This window comes from Tupaia chinensis, unplaced genomic scaffold (assembly GCF_000334495.1).
Source record: "Tupaia chinensis unplaced genomic scaffold, TupChi_1.0 Scaffold000618_1, whole genome shotgun sequence".
Lineage (NCBI taxonomy): Eukaryota > Metazoa > Chordata > Mammalia > Scandentia > Tupaiidae > Tupaia > Tupaia belangeri.
This window is the reverse complement of record NW_006160138.1, coordinates 1,476,675-1,485,276: the sequence shown is the minus strand read 5'-3', so window position 1 is coordinate 1,485,276 and position 8,602 is coordinate 1,476,675. Positions and strand designations below refer to the sequence as shown.

At 38.0% G+C, this 8,602-nt stretch overlaps 1 protein-coding gene across 5 annotated transcripts in view; it reads left to right on the top strand.

Moving 5' to 3' along the window:
• The first annotated feature begins 415 nt into the window (after positions 1-415).
• Positions 416-8,602, top strand: part of KCNJ16 (potassium inwardly rectifying channel subfamily J member 16) — a 65,102-nt gene continuing 56,915 nt past the window's right edge. For 3 of the 5 annotated variants that reach the window (XR_001371171.2, XR_003551149.1, XR_001371172.1), the window contains exon 1: positions 416-552. The gene's annotated coding sequence lies outside the window, so the exon portion shown is untranslated. The remainder of the gene's footprint in view (positions 553-8,602) is intronic. The other 2 variants (XM_006158978.3, XM_006158976.3) reach the window with 2 other exon arrangements.

The following is an 8,602-nucleotide window of genomic DNA, read 5'->3' as shown; positions in this document are numbered from 1 at the left end:
GGATGCTTGGTTTTTCCTGGAGATGTTGTGCCAGTTTTTATTGACATGCGATCCCTATCTTCACCTGCTAAGATGTAGACAGAATTCTGGTGAAAGGGGTTTCTTGGCACTTTTCACATGCAGTCTGAAAACTGGCACGAATGTTTCCATAGGTTAGCTACCAATGACCTGTTTGCAAATATTTGAGTCACTTACTGGCACTGTTGAGCATATTCAAGTTTTGAAAATCTTCTTTCCTCCTTTATATCCCAGGCTAAGTGAAAACTTAGTCAGAGTGTACTTGAATGACCTTCACACTGTGCTTCCTCCAGAGGTACAGAGGCAGTGAGGTAATCACTGTTTCAGCTGACTGGCTATCGCCTGCTTTATACGATGCCAGGGGCTACCTATGTAGATTCCCAGGGTAGAACTGTAGGAACAAACCACTGTCAATGGTTAACCCAGGTTCTTGATGTCTGGGACTTTCCTTTATTATTAACTAAAGAACATTCTTACCATTATCCAGCTGAGAGCACCCAGTTTGTAGGTTCTCTGTGGGGAGAGTGAATAAAGGTAAGCATTGCTTTATTTTTGCTATTATACAAAATCTTTCAGTCTATGTTCTGCTCTTGCTGGCCTGTGGAATCAACAATGCTGTGTCCAGGCATGCAAACACCAATGTTGAATTAAACGTAATCACGATCATTTAATTTCTTATCTGAGTGCTTTAAGTAAGAGTCAGTGTGTCATCTTCCTACATTCTTTGAAGTGTTGATCACAAGCAGTTTTGCACTGGTGTTTACAGAATCTGTGTATCAGCCCTTACTTGCTGATACAATACATGTAGATATTTAAAAGTGACTTTGTCATAGCTATACCATACAGTGTATTCTATAGCTTCTTTTAAAACCAGGTTATTGCAGCCTGAATATTTATAGATATTTATGAATATGTAACTTCGAGCATTAAAACATATGCATTTTATACTCCTCTTTAAGAAGCTTGAAGAAAACCAGGTTAACCTTTTCTCAGAGTTGTATGTTATGATGCAAGAGAAAGTAAAACATCTATATTTCTGAATGTATTGTAACATCAATTTGAAGTAAAGAATTTATTCCTAGTGTATCTACATTCATCCCTTTACAAATTTATTTCTTGGCTATTCAAATCTTAGGACTTTTGGCCTTGAACGTTTATTCAGAAAAGTGTGAACTTGTAAATCCTTTTTCTTTGGATGCTGTGAATTCTCTAATATACATAAATACATGGTTTTATTTGTTGGTGGACTTAGGTGGTAAACAAGAACTTCTCTATAAACCACATGAATTTTGATAATTTGCATTGTACTCTCATTGACTAAAGTGCAGACTGAAATGTCCTCAGGAAATTGGGATTGGAGTAGTTCGACTGAATAGTACCCAACGACAAGATGAGACAGATCCTTATGAAGAAAAAAATATGTTAATATATCTTTGCTACTCTACCCTGGGAAATGTAGACCAGTCATTTTCTAAGTCAGATTTTAACCAATAACATGAAGTATCTAGACTACAGCTACTTTATAGAATACATTTAAAGAATTCCTGAAATTAAGCCAAAAAGTGGTTTAAAACTGAACAGGGTCCAGAGTTCAAATCAAAAAGGTGAGGAGAGAGAGAGGAAAAAAGGAAGGAAGAGGCAGAGAGGAGGAAAAGAGGGGAGGAAGAAGAGAGAGTACAAGAACTCAAACAGCTGATACATGTCATTCTATTTATACAAATTTTTAGAACATAAGAATTGTGATTAATCCAAAACATTACAAAACTCATAGAAACAAGACTATGACAACAGGCTATCTTAATACTTTATTTAATTAATTTATTTATTTTAGGTTTTTGCCATGGAACATGTGCACTCACTTGAGAGAGACACAGAAAGAGACAGTGAGGAAAAGTGAGAAATCTCCCTTCCAGGAGGGATAGCCACACCACATTCCCTTCTCTTCCATTCTTCTCCTGGGATTTTGAGCACAAACACACACATGCCCATTGTGATTTTTCAAGTCACCAGGTCCAGGACTCAAACCATGGTCAACCATGTGGAAGTCCAGCAACTTAAGCACTATACCATGCGCTGATCCCATTAATACACTTTTTAAATAAGTATTTTGACTTGGCGGAGAAGAAGAGTTTCAAGGGCATTGGAAAAGTATGTTTCTTCCATAATATAGGTTGGTGGGGAATACAAGTTAAGACTTGGATAAAAATTGGTTGGAAACTAGAAATTGGCAAATGCAATTGGGGGGGCAGAAATAATAGATCTATAAAGGGTATTGAAAGAGAATATTTGGCACCAGAACAATCCATGTATTTGTTAAATTTGCTAAATCTACCACTTGAACAAACTGTTCTTTTTTTTGCCCCCCGAATGAAATATATACTTGAATATTCTGTTAGTTTCCTAGATTTAGAGAATGTGGCCTCAAACCTAACTTTAGCAATAGTGGATGGAAATTTCATTATTTCAAGTATCACATGGACTATAAATATTTCTATGGGAGGGAGGAGAACAAGCATTTAAGTGCTTACTATGTCCTGAATGCTAAAATACTGTATTTATTGGGTTTTCACCTCAACCTTATAAAGAAGCTATTAATATTATATTCATTTTATAGGTGAAGCTTAGATTTTTCCACTTTCTGGCTGTGTAATCTTGGAAAAGTTGTATAACTTCTCTGAGTCCTTGGTACCAACTTGGCCTTGTCTGAATTTCAAAATGCACGTGTTCCCCATGTCCACACTATTCCCCACCTTAACTAATAACACTGACTCTAAGAGCTATGGGCTTGATACAAAGAGAAAAGACAAGTCTGCAGAGATCCCTTTGGTTTCTTTATCAGGCATAGTTGTGTTTGTAAAATAAGGCCCTATCCTTATACACCTGACAGTGACTTTTTCCCTGTAGATTTTGGTTGTAATTCCCCAATTGGGTGCCTGCCTTTGCTCACTACCGTACCATTTTACATGGTCACAGCCTTGTGCTTTAAGAATCCACCCCCATGACTGATACTAAGGTGACTACTTACACTGAAGAATATACAGTTATGTCACATTGATAAAATCATTTCTTCTAGAATAGAGGAAACTTTACTCATTTTTTCTTTCTTTCTTTCTTTCTTTCTTTCTTTCTTTTTTTTTTTGAGAGAGATTTTTGCTATAGGGCACATGGGCTCACTGGAGAGACAGAGAAAGAAAGTGAGAAATCCCAGAGGGGGTGGCCACACTGCAATCCCTTCTCCTCTATCCTCCTCTTGGGATTTTGGGCATCACAAACACACACCTGGCATGAGATTCAAGCTCTGGGATCCAAGACTGGAATCATGGTTGGCCATGTGGAAGTCCAGTGTCTTAACCACTATGCCATTTGTTACACCCCCCCACTCTTTTTTGCTAAAATATTGTGAAAAAAAAGTTAACTTTTTTAAGAAGGGTGATTTTATTTGTGGAAAAATAATTAGAATTTTGATTATTTATTTATTCTGTATTTTGTCACTATCATTTTAAATTCTTATCCACTGTATGATACTTGAGAGATTGGGTCTTCTGGTCATTTCCTTGATTTGTGTGGTATTGTACTTAACAAGAGATATTTTTCACACATGAATTCATGATTCTCTCAGCAAATATGTGTTAAGCGACAAAACATTCTTAAACTTGAAGGTTGGGTGGGAGATTATGAGCAGTGAAACCACTTTCTTGAGAAATTTAAGGATAGAAAAAAGAAAAAAAAAAACAAATTATCGTAGAGTAATATATTTGTTTGTGTATTTTAACAAAATTTATTGATTGCTTATTCTGTGCCAGACATTGATTAGACATTAAGGATAGATCAATGAAAAGAAAAAGTCAAAGAAAAACCTACCTTTGTGAATCTTACATTTTAGTAAAAATTGGGGAGACTATTAACAAGCAAAATATGAAAAGTAATAAGTAATATAGACTAAAACAAAATGTGGGAGAGGATCATGTGTGTTTTGGGAAGACAAAGGAATAAGAGTATTGTATTAGTTATTGATCATGTGTAACAAGCAACCCAAAACTTCGTGGCTTAGAATAGCGAGTATTTTTCTCTTTCAGCTTTGTGGATCAAGCATCCAGGCTTGTCTGGTTTCCTGGATCAGGATCTCACACATGTTGAGTGGAAGTGTCCACAGACACTGTAGGGATCGGTAGCCTCATCTAGGGAAGGATCCTCTTCCAAGATCACTCTCCAGGTGTTTGGCAGGATTTGGCTCCTTCATGGGCAGTTGGGTGGGGGTGGGGGAGCAGGTGGTCATCTCTGCCTCAGTTGTTAACAAGAAAGTTGTTAACAAGAACTCACCTTCAGTCCTTTGTCACTTGAGACTTTCACTGCCTGGCAGCTGGTTTCCATTATAGCAAGACGCGGGCCAGAGTCATTTTCTAACCTAATCACAACACTGCTATTTCCTCTATCTGGCCATAATCTATTAATCTGAAATGAGTCCGTTAGTCCAATTCACACTCAAGAGGTTGTGGTGGGGGTTATACAAAGGCATGAACACCAGGAGATGGAGATCACAGGACACTGTCTCCAACGATACCTTTCACAGGTACACACTTACAAATTGTACTACCAAAGAAGGCTTCACTAAAGGGGTGATGGCTGATCAAAGACTCAGGTGTGATACAGAATGAGTGACTTGGATATCTTGGAGAAGGTCAGTTTGGGTTGATGGAGCTGCTTTGAGGCAGGGATGCCCATGACTTGTTCAAGAAATAGCACGGAGGGTTTGGACAGTGGCACAGCAGTAAAAGGTGATGCTCTACAAAGATGAGTCACAGGCAGGTTCCAAGTCCGTGTCTGGACACCTTCCTGAGTATGCCAAGCACACTTGCATTCATGATCTAGGATTGGCTGAGGGTGGATTACAGGCTCAACACCCTATTGAAGGTGTGTTTACTCTCTCTCTCTCACTCCTAGAAGAAATAAATAAGTTAATTAAGAGAGAGAGAGAAAAAAAGAGAAAACAGTGCGGAGGCCAGTATGATTGAAATAAGTTTAAACTTGTGAGAGTAATGACCAGGGCAGATGCAGGTTTGAGTAGGTAGACAGGAAGTGAAGAAGAGCATTCCAAAGGACAGGCAGATGGTGAAGTAAATTAGGAGATGACTCCTCTGGGTAAGCCAGAGGAGTAAATGAAAAGGTATTGTAACACCAAGACTGTGTTGAGGCTAATGGCATGCTCACCAACAGGAGGCTGGTAAAGGATCATAACTCCCATCAACTCAGCCGTCGGGTGCTCTCTGGCTTATCCCAGATGTTGCCAACAGACAGGCAGCTACAGAGTGAAAGTTGCTTTCTTGGATAGGAAACACAATAATTAGAAGGCTTTACCCAAACACCTCTCTCCTGATTGGGATGTGCTCTTTTCTCAAAGTTTAGTAACAATTAGTCCATCTGGGTTAACATTGCCAAGTGGTCCCTTTGCTGAGAACTATGGTAATAAATGCTCATCTCTGTTGAAGGTAAAATAAACTTGAGTATGTCATTTTCTAATAATGTTTCTAGGCCCATGAGCCAGTTTTGGAGGTGAAAAAGTGATTTGTCTACATTTGAAATGCTTCGCATGAAAGATTGCTGTGCCCGGACAGTTATATCTTTCTTTGTTAGCTGGTCAGCCTCTGGAGGCTTGAGAGAGAATTCTCTTTATTATCATTCTTTAGGTCACATGAACCATGGGCTTTGTACTTCACTCTGTTAAACACAAGGGGTAGATGACTTTATTTTTCTTATAGCTACTTTTAAATGAAAAAGATGGGATGTAGTTTTTTCCACTTCTTGCTATAGGGTTTTCTACTCCAAAATCAAGGATCAAATGCAAAACATATATAGCAATTTAATAGGTACTTTCATTATTAAATGTTTTCCCAGTTACTTTGGCTCTACATTCACCTCCTCCTAAAAATAGACTGACACTGTCCACAGGTGAAAAGGAAAAATTTAAAAAGTCAATCTTCTGAGTAGGAAATAACTCCAAATTAGATTTACCCAACAACTCGACATAAAGAAGGTGATTTTTACCTTAACGTATTTCAGAAATACTATCTCAATTTGTAATTTTATTTTACTTTTATGAGTATAGTTTTTTTAAATATATTGGTCAATGTCAACAACAGACAATAAAATTACAATTTATATGAGTATAGTTTTAAAGATTTCAAATGGCTTTAGATTATATTTAATAAAATGTGTTCTTTTTCTAACTTAAAATCAAGCATTCAGCTATTTCTCTTTTTTAAGGAAAAGTATGTTTTAGCAAACATGACAAAAACCATGTTTTGTTTTGGCAACTTTTATATTTTATTTTATTTTATTTTAGTCTATTTTAAATCACAACCTTTTTCTCATGCAACCAGTACTTATTTATTGGGTACTGCTGTCCTAGATAGTCTGAGTACAGAGATAACAAAGAAGGTTCTTCCTGCCCCCAGTCTGGCAGGAAAAGGCAAATCTGTAAATAATTAAGGCAAAGCAATGGTCTAACACTATGATAACATAAAGTAGGATTAGCACACCAACCAATTGAACTTTTTCCCGGAAAGCAAGAAGTTGATGGCCAAGATTGTGGCATGCTGGTGTCCTGGGTATGCTTTTGGAATTAAAAGCTTCTTCTAGGCTCTGCAATATTGTTTTTACTATGAACTTTATTATAAGATTTTCCTCTGCCAGAAGCTCACTCTGACAGTGTCCTTGCAATGGTTGTTCTTTTTTTCCACTATAGTTTGGTAACTATATTAGTTAGCATTCTCTAGAGAGACAAAAGCAACAGAAAGATTTATTTTAAGAAATTGGCTCACATGATTATGGGGGCTGGTGAGTCTGTGAGCTGTAGGACAGGCTGGCAGGCTGGATATTTTAGTAAGAAGTGATGTTGCAGTGAGTCCAAATCTGCAGAGGAGCCAGAAGACAAGAAACAGACAGGGTTTCCATGTTGCAGGCTTGAGGAAGCATTGCTTCTTCAGGAAATCTGCTCTTGCTCTTAACACTGTCAACTGATTGGATAAGGCCCACCTACATTGTGGAAGATCATTTGCTTTATTTGAAGTCTACTGATTGTAAATATTCATTATCACATATCTTCCTAGCAACATCTAGACTGATGTTTGATCAAACAACTAGACACCAGGGCCTAGTCAAGTTGACACATAAAATTAGCCATCACAGGGACCAGACAGTGGCATAGCAGTAAAACATCATACTCAGAGAGGCTGACCCTCAGGGAAGGCTCTGAGTTTTCGCTGCTGAGTTCACTGAGCATGCATGTGCCCATGGTCAGGGACTGGTTGAGGTTGGGAGTAGATGGCAATGTTGAGACCCTGTTTGGGTTGCTGTCTCTCTGTGGTTTTTGTATATTTGTTTATTTTCATGTCTCTTTGCTTCTCTCACTCATGGTAGAAATGAATAAATAAACGGAAAATATTAACCATCACATTAGCACAGGGCGTTTCACCCTGATTGGGTTTTGCCAGTTAATAGACATCGTATGTTTAAAGCTTCAGTTTATTTATTTATTTTTTATTTTTATATTTTCTGTAGGGTGCATGTGCTCACTGGAGAGAGTGAGAGAGAGAAAGAGAGAGAGAGATAGAGAGAGAGAGCGAGAGGAGAGAAAGGGAAAGTGAGAAAGCATCTCTCTAGCAGGATGGCTACACCACAATCCTTTTTCTTCCATTTCTCCTTTCAGAATTGTGGGTATGCACGTACACACTCCTGCTGTGTTTCTCAAGCTGCTGGGTCTGGAACTCGAACCGTTCTCTCAGTCAGTCATGTGGGATCCAGTCACCTTCACCACCATGTCAGTAAATGACAGTCAAGCTTCTGTTTCATTTTTTTTATTTTATTTATTCATTCATTTTATTTTAATTTGATCAGAGAGAGACGTAGAGAGAGAGGGAAAGTGAGAAAGCAAGCCACCAGGCCCAGGACTTGAACTGTGGTCAGCCATGTGGGAGTGTCCAGCACCTTAACCACTATGCCACTGCTGGCCCCAAGGTTCTGTTTCTTTAGAAGAAAAGAAAAACCAATTATATACATTTTAAGTTTCACAAAATGAATCTGCCTTAAAAAATTTGCATATGAAAACATCATTAACTTAACACAACATTTTTTAGTGCTAAAACTTTTTAATAAAGCAACTTGGTCAAAAGGAAAGTTATTTATTTTTAGGATTTTTTTTTTTTTTTTTTGCCAGAAGGCATGTGTGCTCTCATCAGAGACAGAGAGGGAGATGCAGAAAACACCCTCAATGGGGCCTGGTCTTCCACGGTCCTTTGTCCATCTCTCTACACTGTTGGGATTTCGAGCCTGCATGCACATCTGCCCAGCTTGATTTTCAAGCCACCAGGACAAGGATTTGAACCATTGCAGCCATGTGGCATCTGGCTCTATTAATCCCTAAGGAATGGTGCCAGCCTAAAATGATTTATTTTCATTGAAAAATGAACACCCAGCCTTCCATGGCATTCTTTCCTTTTCCATTAATCTCATTATCTATATCATATATTTTGGCTACCATACTCTTTCTCCTATATTTTCAAATAGTTTATTTTTCATGTGGCTAGTC